The sequence below is a fragment of the Pseudorca crassidens genome, chromosome 20 (assembly GCF_039906515.1).
Source record: "Pseudorca crassidens isolate mPseCra1 chromosome 20, mPseCra1.hap1, whole genome shotgun sequence".
In the NCBI taxonomy this organism is placed as follows: Eukaryota; Metazoa; Chordata; class Mammalia; order Artiodactyla; family Delphinidae; genus Pseudorca; species Pseudorca crassidens.
In genome coordinates, this window is record NC_090315.1 from 48,437,249 (window position 1) to 48,450,344 (window position 13,096).

General features: G+C 52.0%; 1 long non-coding RNA gene across 1 annotated transcript in view; it reads right to left on the minus strand.

Moving 5' to 3' along the window:
* Window positions 1-11,459, minus strand: part of LOC137214373 (uncharacterized) — a 49,649-nt gene extending 38,190 nt beyond the window's left edge. Inside the window, exon 1 of the long non-coding RNA XR_010938874.1 lies at window positions 11,356-11,459. This is a non-coding gene — a long non-coding RNA (uncharacterized lncRNA). The remainder of the gene's footprint in view (window positions 1-11,355) is intronic.
* Between the last annotated feature and the right edge of the window lie 1,637 nt (window positions 11,460-13,096).

Sequence of the window (13,096 nt, forward strand, 5' to 3'; positions counted from 1 at the left end):
GTCACTTCTCCAAAAACTTATCACCCTGTGTTAACATGGCACATAAGTCCTTAAGTCTAACTGTCTCTTTGCATCTCCACTTCTTTTCTGTGCAGGGCTCTGTACACAGACATAATAAACCTTTTGCTCCTGTTAATCTGTTGTCAGTTTAATTTGCAGGTCCCTGGGACAGAACCTAAGAGAGTAGAGGAAAAATTTTTCATCCCCTATACCGCGTCAAATACACCAACAGCCAACCCCCCCTTTGTTCTTGTTCTGCCTCAGCAGCGACACCAACCCTCTCCCCACCTATGAGATACTCAACTAGCACCCCGGTCTCCATCTTCTCTCGCAGCCTGTCCCATGGCTCCCTCAGTCACACCCTGTCTCATAAATGTCCCCTGAGGCGAGAACCCGGGACCCCAGGCCACCTGGGGGGGGGGGGTGTGACATTCCAGCACCAAGTGTTCAGGTGGCTGGAGCTGGACTCTGCCATGCAGCACACCCGGGGGTGATTCCATCCCAGTGCCCTCCAGCTACAATGGCCCGCACATCGCCCACGCAGGTTTCTGAAATGCTGGCGGATCAGGGCAAGGGCTCAGACCCCAAAACCCCACACTCAGGGCTCTGTAGTGTGGGATGGCTGCATCACAGGGACCCCAATTAGGAGTGCGGTCAGCCTCAGTGTAGGGAGACACACCTCTGCTGTCCTTAGGAGAACAAGGGTGGGTCTGCGCCCCTCCCAACCACGCACCCCAGTGGGCCCCCTTCACAGCCAGCTGGAGTACTGACTGGAATCCAAGCCCTTGTGGATCCTATCCAAGTTGGGCCAGGTCGCAATGATCCCAGACCGAGGGGCTCAGGTGACTCCTGGGACTTCCCCATTTTGCTTTTAAGGGAAAACCACTGAGTTTCAAATGAAAGGAACCAGGACTCACCAACCCAAATGTGCATGTTTGGCATAAGGGTTATTCTGAATAGAAGGCCACTGAGAACCAGCAGACTCAGGAAACGCTCTGAGAACAGGGCACAAGCATTCCTTCCATAAAGGAAATTCACATTTATAAAGGAAATGCCCACTTGTAGGGACCTCCTCTTCTCCCACACCTGGAAGAGGAGGCTGCGTAACAACTCTCACCAGTAAAAAAAAAAAAAAAAAAGGCACCGACTTGAATCTGCATCACAAGCCCCACTAACCCTCTTGTTCACCGGGCTTTCCGGACTGACTTCCCATGGCTTATCCCCGCCCCACCAACCCCTTCCCTCTGTCCAGCCCAGGACGGTATTTCAGCCCCCAATTCTCACTGCCTCCTTGAGGAATACTGCCTTATAAACTCCCACACATTCCATCTTTTTTCCCCTCTTGTTAGTCTGCCTTTTCTCAGTTTAACATCTGGGTTCCAGGCACTGAACCTGGAAGGGGAGTGGGCGCTGGAGCGAGCTGCCATCCATCGTGAAAGCCATCTTGGAAACTTCAGAAATGGCGTGAGCCACTGTTAACCACAGCTAGCGTTAGCAGTTAACTTACGGCCTTACACTGAAAACTATATTCAGAATAAAGGCAGCGAATTCTCAAAACTCACTACCATTACTGTAGACCTCACTGGTTATCGTACTGCATTTACTACCATCTCTGCTCACTCTTACCCTCTCCCACCCAGAGTGTGTGCGGTGGAAACTCTCTCTGGGGTTCTTCCCGGCTGCGCGTTCACGAACATCACATCGGAAACTCAAAACTGGCCACCGTGGGAATATCTACACCACAGAAACGGCAGATGCCACCACCCAGCCTTGGGTGATTGTTTTGTTGATGGTCTAGACTTAGAAAGTGATGGGAGAAGTGTGACTCCTGCAGACCGGATGTGCAGGGGTGTGTCTGTGGTGTTGCATTGCAAAGACCGAGAGAACACTCTTCTGCATCCGAAACCCACTACGCGATTCAGCAGAGGCTGCTGACGTCATGGAGGAAGGAGTGAGGTTCTACACACGTGGACTTCGTAGTCTTACTCCTTAATTACAAGAAAATTCCAAGCAATACCAGAACTGCTCTCGTGTGTCGACTAGGGGAGCACGGGTGGTGGGGGAACAGGAGCCAGGCAAAAATCCACAAAAGCATCCCGTGAAGCCCTGGTCTCTCTGGAATTTACACCAAAGTCCTGTCCACTAGTATTTTTTGTTAATTGTTTGCTACATCCTGGGTATCAATTTAGCTAATAAACGTATGGGCCCATATATGCACCTTTTGGGGGAGCCCTTGAGAATCAGGCTTGTGTGCTGTTATCACATGATATCAGCACAGCATCATCTTTGTTATCTGTGTACCACTGTCCTTCACATCATCTTAGATCATAAACTGTGCAGGCATGCTGGCTCTTCTTTCCCTGGAGAGCAGGGTCCTGACCATTGGCCAGTACATCCTTGCGTATGACCCTGTCACCACCCCCTGGCAGAACTCAGACCCTGAAACATTGGCTGGACTCACACCCAAAACCTAGGTGTCCAGGGGTATGGATTTTCCAGATTTTCACCTCAATTCCACAACTTGCCAAACTGGATAAACACGGCCACTTTGCACATTCAGATGTCAGCAAGAGCAGTGGGCAGAGCTCCTACGAGACGGAAGAGGAGGAAAACATTGTGTCCAACCAGCAGGTCCGTGATTATGGCCGTGGTGAAGCCAGACACCCTCACTTGAGAACCAGACAAGGATGCTGTTGCTTCAGGATGTCTGCGTCCGGGCACTGTCACCACAGGAGAAAGGGTCACCCCAGCAGACCTCAGCCTCACTCATGGCTGAGTGAAGAAAAGAATGAAGGAAGGAAGGAACTGGTGGTAACCCAGCAGGGCGTTCACAGGGACCCCAGCCCCTCCCCGAGAGAAATTCCAGAGTCACTCCCAACAGGAGCTCACCCGACACCTGCATTGCAGGCCCTCACACACGCTCCTTGACCCCAAACATGAATATGTTGAGTAAACGAACAAATGTCACTCCCAGGTACAGTCACAAGAACCCCCACCTTTTAAGATGACCCCTGTACCACAGAAGCACACAGACATTTCTATTTATAGGATACAGTGTTGCTCCAGGAAAATCCATCAAAAACGTGCCCTTGAAAACGGAAAGATCACCCCTTCCCTGTACCTACCTCGTACCTCCCCTAGGCCCGCCCACCTGCTCCGCATCCTCAGGTACACACACCTGATGATGTGCCTGTGACTAATATTAGTGGCAGCTGTTCCAGAAACAGGGACGGTGGTGGTAATTGTTCCACTACAGTACTCGCACACTGCTTTGCAATTTTAATCCTCAACCGAGTGAAATAATTCCTGGGGCCTCATCTACATTGAGACAGAACAAAAAACAACCAGCCACAGTGCAGATGAACTTGCAAAGAAGGCTGAGGAACTCGGTTCCTACACAGCCCACCCGGGACGCACAGTAGGCAGTGTACAGCAAATCCAAATCCAAACCACAGGGCTTAATTTCCCTGGAGAATAAAGGAAGACTCCCTTCTTCTGCTTTTGTAGGACATTTACTTTAGAAAGTGTGGGAATTCCTTCTCTCTTTGAAGCGTGTGCACATCTTTTAAAGGCAGAACACACCTCTGACACTACCACAGCTCAGAATGTTTCCTGCAGACGTGGGCGTGTGTCTGAAATGTGATGGAGGAGGAAACCCCGTCTCCCTGCTCCTGGGAGGAGAGGCCCGAGTCCAGTGGGGCCTGGCTCCAAACACAAAACCGCCTCCATTATCAAGACAACAGTGATTGTTTATCTGGGACAGCTGCACGAAGGGTGAGACTCTTCTGCCTCCGCAGCCTCTCAGTGGGTCTGCCCCGACGCCACCTGTGATGCACATCACACTATGGTTTCATGCTGGGTCCAGAGCAAATGGTTTGTGGAATGTCCCCTCCCTCCTGTCACAGCTCAGGTCTGAGTGTCCCTCCACCTGTCACAGCCCAGGGTCTGAGTGTCCCCTCCCATCACAGCCCAGGGTCTGAATGTCCCCTTCCTCCTGTCACAACCCAGGGTCTGGATGTCCCCTTCCTCCTGTCACAGCCCATTGCCTTTCGACAATGTTGAAGGTGACCTAAAGGTCCAGAAATCCCCTCACCCTCTGTGTCTGGGAAATGGCTTCCTGAAAAGACCCCTCCCCACAAAGACTCTGCTGAGACTCAGGAGCCCCCCTTTCCTGACCAGGCCACACAGACCCAGTCCCTCCCCGGGCTCATCAGCCAGGAGCTGACCCGCTCCTTCCCAGGATCTGTGAGAACAAGGGCTGGTGACCCACGCGTCTCCCTCCTCCCCGGCCCGAACTGCAGCCGCCGGGTCAGAAGCCCTGCTCAGGGCACCTCCTGAGTCGGGGCCCTTGATCCACGTGCCGTCAGGCCACCTTTTGTGCCAACCCCTCGCCTGGGCCTTTATACTTGTGTTTATTTACTCCTCTCCACGGAGAAACCGCCTTTGCCCCAACTCTCCAGATGCTTCCAGACCTTGTCAGGAATTCTCTCTGTAGTCATAGTCCCCCCTCTACAGCAATAGTCCTCCCCTATTGTTATATCCCCCCTCTACAGTAACAGTGCTCCTCTATTGTTATAGACTCCACTCTCTAGTAACAGTCCCCCCTCTAGTTACAATGCTGCTCTATTATCATAGTCCCCCCTCTGCAGTAATAGTCCTCCTCTATAATAGTAGCCTCTGTACAGTAATAGTCCCCCCTCTACAGTGATAGACCTCCCTCTATTTTAACAGTCTCGCCTGTACTATAATAGCTCCCTCTCAACAGCAACAGTCGTCCTCTATTGTAATAGTCCCCCCTCTATGGTAAGAGTTCCCTCTCTACAGAAATAGTGCTGCCTCTATTGTAATAGGCCCTCTCTACAATGGTCCCCCTCTGTTGTAATAGTCCCTCCCTCTACTACCACACTCTCATCCCCTTGTTATAGTCCCCCTTCCTCCTCGCAATAATTCTTTTGAAATGAAAGTCTCCTTTCTAACCCAGACTTGATTTTATTTTATAGGCCTAAAGGACTGCAAGGATGACATAAAGCAAAACACTTATTGCAGGCCCCAGGCGTGGGTGGTGCAGAGGCGCCTGTGGATGTATGTCCCCCATAATGTAGGGCACCTGTTAGTGTGTCTGTGTCACCACTGTGGGGACACCTGTAGGTGTGTGTCTGCATCCCCATCACAGAGGAGACCTCTCCCCAAACACAAGTCACACGACACTCAGGGTGTCTTACCAACTCCTGTCCCCATGTCCCCATAATTCAGGTCACTTGAGCACTGAGTGTCATGTTCCTTCCTGTCCCACATCCCCCAGTTTCATCAGAATCTGGGTCACTTTGTAACAAGTCCCTCACCCTCCCATTTGCCCCCGCCTGAGAAGGTCATGGGTTTGTCCACGGTGGGAAGAAAATCGTCCCATCCCCGTGGACACCAATCCTGCACCTGCCAGGCACTCACCTCCTCCCAGGTGCACAGGTGTGAGTTACCCACCCTCTCCCTCGACCACAGACCCCAGCTCTCTGGTTTCCAAGTACAGATTCAGGTGTGCTCAGCAGCAGCGCAATCCCAGAACCGGCCAGGCGATCCCCACTCCCCAGGTGCAGCCCCAACCTCGAGCCCTGGGACAGCACCCCTGGGAGTAGGCCAGGTGCCCCCCGCACACCCCGATGCCTTCCCCACCCAGCACTTCCTCAGCTGCATCCACTCCACCCTTTGCCTCCTCAGTCAACATGGGACTCAGGTGGGCACAAGGAGACACTTTCACAAAATGCAGCGGGTGCGAGATGAGCTAAGGGCCCAGTCCCGCTGACCCTCCTGGATGGCCAGGTGAGACATCTGAGCTGCCAACCTGTGACCATGGCAGGAAGGCTCCTTCTGTGACCACGCTTACCTGCAGGTGGTGGCTGGCACAGAGTAGACACTCAGGAAATAGCTCTCAGGTAAAGGAACGGATGGGCGTGCTCACTGATGGCAAACCCACTGGAGTTCCCATCGTCCTCCTCACCTGGGCCCCCGGATGCTCAGCGGGCTCCCCAAATGCTCACCAGGCCCCCCAAATGCTCACCAGGCCCCCCGGAATGCTCAGCGGGCTCCCCAAGTGCTCACCAGGCCCCCCAAATGCTCACCAGTCCCCCCGGAATGCTCAGCGGGCTCCCCAAGTGCTCGTTAGGCCCCCCCAAATGCTCACCAGCCCCCTGAATGAATGCTCACCAGGCTCCCCAAGTGCTCAGTGGGCTCCCCAAATGCTCACCAGGACCCCGGAATGCTCAGCGGGCTCTCCAAATGCTCGCCAGGCCCCCCAAATGCTCACCAGGCCCCTGAATGCTCACCAGGCCCCTGAATGCTCAGTGGGCTCCCCAATCTCCAGGCCCCCAGAATACTCTGCGGGCCCTCGAACACTCAGCAGTCTCCCCGAATGGTCACCAGGCCTCCTGCACACTCACTGGGCCCCCCAAATGTTCACCAGTCTCCCCAAACACTCAGCGGGCTCCCAAGATGCTCACTGGGCCAATCAAGTACTCATCAGACCCCCTGAACGTTCAGCGGGCTCCCCAGATGCTCACCCACACCCACCTGCCCAGATTGGATGGCCCTGTCCCCGCAGCATAAGGACAGGAAAGGAGGCCTCAGACAACAAGCTCCTGCCTGACCCAGACCTGTCCTACCAACTAGGTTAGCGGCCCAGCAGACAGCGGGCTTGTCAACGCCCCCTGTGAGCCACTGTCCAGGGGCTCCTGCCGGCTCAGTGGCTCTGACCCAGCGGGTCTCCTACCCTTTACGCTGGGAACACCGGAGCCTGCGAGCGGACGCTTCCCCCCGGCCCCCACCCCCCACGCCGCCCTCCATGCTCTCCTGCTGCCCCTGGGCCCCAGGAAGGAAGGAGGAGTCTGGACCCGAGGGGAGCGCGGACCACCCTTCACCACCGCCCCATCTCGAGCCTCTGAACTGAGACAGGCAGGCGGTACTCACCACGACAGCTGACTTCGGAGAGTTTCCGGCTGCAGCTCCGCCCGTCTGCCAGTCCCCCGGCACTTGCCGAACCACTCCTGCGCCGTGATTGGATGTGAAACTCTCACTCCTGCGAAGGTGTGGGAGGAGCCACCTCCCAGAGCTGACCTGCCCCAAGCGCAACACAGGGAGCAAATCCCCAACTCAAGAAGGGACGTCATTGTGGGGACAGCACTGCCCAGCTGGAGGGTCCACGGATCCTCTCCGCAGGGACCAGGAGCTGAGAAGTGGAGAAAGGGAGCCACTACTCCCTCCGAAGACTTAAATGTGTTCTCTATTTTAACACAAAACTTCGCATTACAACACCCTCGTCAAATCAAAGAGTCAAAATAAAATTGGAAAGGGCAGATTACACCTGAATTGATGCAGCCTTCCTAACAGCCAAAGAAGATGCTATCGACGGTGCCGCTGTTGTCTATGAAGAAAACAAAAGGAGGCTCACCAGCCTCCCTATCGTCACTGTGTACTCTGAACATTCCAGGTCTCCTCACTGTTTGCACAGTTTGAGATAAAAAGACAAAGCACCTCAGCCTCCTGAAAGATAAGCCATTGTTGCATTTCACCAAAGCCAGATCTTTCTAAAGATATCCATAGCATGTTGGAGGTAGAGAGGATATTACACTCATCAAATTCAGTATCCTCCAGGTGGCCTATGTGATGCTAACAGCTTTCTCAGAAGAGAGGGTCTGTAGTCAACACTATCTATGGCTCGTTGTTGTTTTTCTGACCCCACAGACTTCTCAGAGCCTCGTGGTTGCTAAAATGCAGTTTTATACATTTTACAATATTAATAGAATGCATATCACAATATATAATAAATACTATAGATAAACTTTAATATTTATCATGTTAAAATTCTTATGTCATGTACATAATATACTATGATATATCTCTTAGATATTATCTATATAAACTTTAATATTATACTTTGGGGGGGGAGTTGGTTTGTTTTTTTTGCCACCAATCGTGGCTTGTGGGATTTAGTTCCCTGACCAGAGACTGAACCCGGGCCCTTGGCAGTGAGAGCAGAGTCCTAACCACTGGACGTCCAGGGAATTCTAATATTATAGCTTGAAAACCCCATGGAGTAAGCAGGTTTTTTTTTTTTTAACAACTTTCCTGACCCCAGAAGCGCTGTTACAAAGACGGTTTTTAGAGCACCCTGAGTAATACAGATGTAGTCCAATTGCCTTGTTTAACAGCTTAAGAAACAGAGACACAAGATTGATGCCAATTTCCCAGGGGCAGTGCCAAGATCAGGACACAAATATCCTAATTCCCAGTGTCCTTTCTTCTCTGCCACTGAACTTCTTCCTAATGAATACTGGTCTCTGGACTTGGACAAAAGGCCTGTGCAGGTATCTATTCAAGAAATCTGATCCCTCAAGTTAGAATGTAACGTCTGACATAAATGATGTATTTAATCCCCATAAACTATGCACTAAACATTATGTAAAGTTTTGGATTTGGGTTATAATTGGGGTATTCATATATCCCAATTCATATGTCACGTGTTCGGGTTTGCAGCAGGAGCCCAGCTTGGTCAGGTGCCAGGCATTACCTCACCTGTGATTTACGGCACTTCCCCAAGGCTTCTTTTACGTCAATTACCCAACGTTTATGGCCGGTGACCCTGCTTTACGGCACAACCCCCAGGCTTTGTTTACATCAATTTCCCGGGTTTTGCGTCATCCGACCCTGGTTTACATCACCTGGCGCTGCTTTACAGCACCTGACCGTGCTTTACGGCACAATCACAGGCTTTGTTTATATCAATTTCCCAGGCTTTATTGTCACCTAACCCCGATTTATGCCACGCCTGCCCCTCAATCCTGCAAAAGCTGGAGGAGTTCAAAAACTGGAACTTCCTGTTGATTCCAGGGCCTAACATAGCTTTTGGCATAGAGGCTATCAGTGATTGTTCAACAGACGGATAAGTGAGAACCTTCTGCTGAGGGGAGGAGTGTGGGGATGTAGGACCCTATGGGCCCTTTCTGAGACAGGCCTTCCCCCGTATCCTCTGCTTTAGCTCCTCTCTGAAGTCCTTAGATGATAGTATTTAATGCACATTTCCTGAGTTGTTTTGCAGATCTGAACCCCCCCGGCCCCGCCCACCACCACCAGGTGGAAGAACTACTTGACCATGAGCACATAGGCCCAGGCCTCCGGGAACCTAAAGCTTGATAATGTTAACCCCTGTGACACCACCCTGCTACCTCACCATCAGCCAGAGAACTGTGCACAAGCTGATAACATACCATTTGATCCACCCCTCCCTCACCTGGCTTTTAAAAATGCTTTGCTGAGGGCTTCCCTGGTGGCGCAGTGGTTGAGAGTCCGCCTGCCGATGCAGGGGACGCGGGTTCGTGCCCCGGTCTGGGAAGATCCCACATGCCGCGGAGCGGCTGGGACCGTGAGCCATGGACGCTGAGCCTGCGCGTCCGGAGCCTGTAGCTCCGCAACGGGAAAGGCCACAACGGTGAGAGGCCCGCGTACCGCAATAAAAACAAAAACAAAACAAAACAAAAAAAATGGTTTGCTGAAACTCTTCGGGGACCTCGGGGTTTTGGGGGGCATGAGCCACGTCTCCTTGCACAGCCCTACAATACACCCTTCTCTGCTCCAAATTCCGTTTCGGTTTGTTTGGCCTCACTGTGCATCAGGCACATGAACTTGTGCTAACAGGGACAGGAGAAAGAGGCTCAGATGGCAAGGGAGAAGGAAGTTTGCGGAGAACTCTCAAGAGAACGGGCACAGGGATGAGCACAGCCTGCGCACCAAAACACCACGGTTTTTACATGCTCCGTATTCACGACCCCCAGCACCATTTTCCAGATGCCAAAACCCACGCAGGCCTGCAGCTTGAAAACTCCAAGCCCAAGAGTCATGCCAGGTATTTCTGGGTCTAGAGTACTGCCTCTAGAGAAACAAAGGGCAGTCAGACCGCAGAAAGCCTGTTAGGCTGTCCGGCCAGTGGGCCACCTGGCCAGGCTAGAAGTGCCCCATCAGGTGCTGAAGGCAGACCTATGTCCCCTCTACGACGCGAGGCAATTTGGGCCAGAGAGTCAGAGGAGCCTGGTAATGAACCCCTCCTCTCTGCACGTCCTTGGGGTTCTGCCAACCCATAGATCCGGAGAAAACTCTAATTTGAAAAGATACCTGTACCCCAAAGTTCATAGCAGCACTAGTTACAAAAGGCACGTCATGCAAGCAACCTAAATGTCCATCAACAGAGGAATGGATAAAGATGTGGTATATATCTGCTATGGAATATCAGTCGTAAAAAAGAATGAAATAATGCCATTTGCAGCAACATGGATGGACCTAAAGATTATCATACTAAGTGAAGTAAATCAGAAAGAGAAAAACAAATACCATATGATATCACTTATATGTGGAATTTAAAATATGGCACAAGGAACTTACTTACAAAAAAGAAGCAGACTCACAAACATAGAGAACAAACTTACAGTTGCCAAAGGGGAAAGGGAGGGGAAGGATAAATTAGGAGTTGGGGAGTAGCAGATACAAACTACTAAATATAAAATAAACAAGCCCTAATGTAGGGGGAAAAAATCAGGAGAAAGAGCCTCCCCCCAGCGTGTGTGTGCACACTCTCACACACTCTACTCTCACACACACACTTAAACCAGCCCAGAGAAAGAGCCCAGGCACTGACTTTGATGTCACAATGATCAGGATCTAAAAAGCAATTACATTGCCAGGCATTGTGCTAATACAACTATTGAAATCGCTAGTCGAAAACACTTAATTGAATAACTTAGATAGACTGATCTAAAAGCTGATTTAAAATTAACCTGGCACGTGCATACCATCTAAATAATTACTCTCTCCTATGATCTAGTCTCTCATTAAAATCAAATCTCATTAGGAGAAATTATACATTTTGTACCATGATTGGGAAGAAGCCACATTCACTCACCTGCTGATGAAAGTGGACGGTTATCATTAGAGCTAAAGGGGAAATGAGTGTCCCGCCTTCCCAGGTGCAGTGAGATCCGTCTCTGCAACAAACCACCCTCCCTCCCATCTTTCCCTCAGGAAATGATGGAAACCTATTAAAATTGCATCAACTGAGAACCCCAAACCAATAGGTGCCTGAGTGGGAAGGAGGGGCCGTGGGGCTGGGGGGGGGGTCTCGCAGGAGCACCTCAAACTCAGAGGAAACTCAATAAGCCGGCATCTAACGCATTTCTCCACAGGTAAGAAAACCCAGGCCAAGGGGGAAAGGGGCTTGTTGGAGACCAAACACCAAGTCGGCGGCAGAAGTGGAAGCAGAAATTATTTTCAGCAGAAAGCTCCCCCCAGCCCCCCCAAACACTTCTCCTTTCGACTCACAGTTTCCTGCCACACGCCGGACCAGAGGAGCTCCTGACGCAGCGCGTTGCTCCGCAGAGGAGCTTTTGGCTTGGACTAGGCTCCTTAGGCCACGCCCAGGGGTGGTCCCAGGCTGCTGAGGAGTTCTCTCTCGTTCGCAAATGTAGCCAGCTGCCTGCCATTGGCTAATCTGGGCCAGCTTGAAGAGGCCCACGTGTGGGAGGAGGGTCGTGACTGCCCCGCCGTCCGACGTGCCTGAGGATCCAGGCGGGAACCTCTTAGCCAGTGTCTGAGCACCGGGCGCTGTGTCCTGGTTTTTTGGAAACCTTTGCAGTGACCTTGATAATATTTTATAAGTGGATCTCCCACTCCGCATATTTATGAGATAAAGAATTTCCCCCCCTTAAAATTCAAGAGGGACATTCTCTTAGAATGAACAGGAAGACACAGGATGCTCCCAAATGATCTATTACTTGGAGGATTTTAAAATTCTAGCGAGAAAATGTAACGGAGCAGGACGCTATGGGGCCTTCCCGGGACAGGCCTTCCGCCGTATCCTCTGCTTTAGTTCCTCTCTGAAGTCCTTAGATAATAGTATTTGATGCACATTTCCTGAATTGTTTCACAGATGTGAAACCCGCCCCCCCCCCCATCAGGTGGAAGAACTACTTGATGACCAAGAGCACGTAGCCCCAGGCCATCTGGAGCCTAAGGACTGATAATGTTAGCCCTGTGGCGCCGCCCTGCTACCCCACCATCAGCCAATCAGAGAACTGTGCACAAGCTGACCACACACCCTGCAACCCGACCCCACCCCACCCCACCCCCTGGGCTTTAAAAATGCTTCGCCATACCCTCCCGGGAGCTTGAGGCTTTGGGGCACATGAGCCGCCTCGACTCCTTGCATGGCCTTGAAATAAACCTTTCTCTGCTCCAAACTCCAATGTTTCAGTTTGTTTGACCTCACCGTGTGTCGGACACAATAACTTGCGTTAACAAAACACTCATTCTCTTCACCTTCTTGGGCATCAGCACCAGGTGGGAAATGGCTGCACTCCTTATTTAACCCTCCGATTTCTCCAGAACCTTTCCTTCAAGGAGAAATCTCTGGGCTCTGCAGGGACTGTGAGTGGTGACAGGTAACTCTGAGACTGATAATCTGGAGGAAAAGAGACAAGGTCTGGAAGCATCTGGAGAGTTGGGGCAAAGGCGGTTTCTCCGTGGAGAGGAGTAAATAAACACAAGTATAAAGGCCCAGGCGAGGGGTTGGCACAAAAGGTGGCCTGACGGCACGTGGATCAAGGGCCCCGACTCAGGAGGTGCCCTGAGCAGGGCTTCTGACCCGGCGGCTGCAGTTCGGGCCGGGGAGGAGGGAGACGCGTGGGTCACCAGCCCTTGTTCTCACAGATCCTGGGAAGGAGCGGGTCAGCTCCTGGCTGATGAGCCCGGGGAGGGACTGGGTCTGTGTGGTCTGGTCAGGAAAGGGGGGCTCCTGAGTCTCAGCAGAGTCTTTGTGGGGAGGGGTCTTTTCAGGAAGCCATTTCCCAGACACAGAGGGTGAGGGGATTTCTGGACCTTTAGGTCACCTTCAATATTGTCGAAAGGCAATGGGCTGTGACAGAAGGGAGGGGACACTCAGACCCTCGGCTGTGACGGGAGGGAGGGGACACGCAGACCCTGGGCTGTGACGGGAGGGAGGGAACACTCAGACCCTGGGTTGTGACAGGAGGAGGGACACTCAGACCCTGGGTTGTGACAGGAG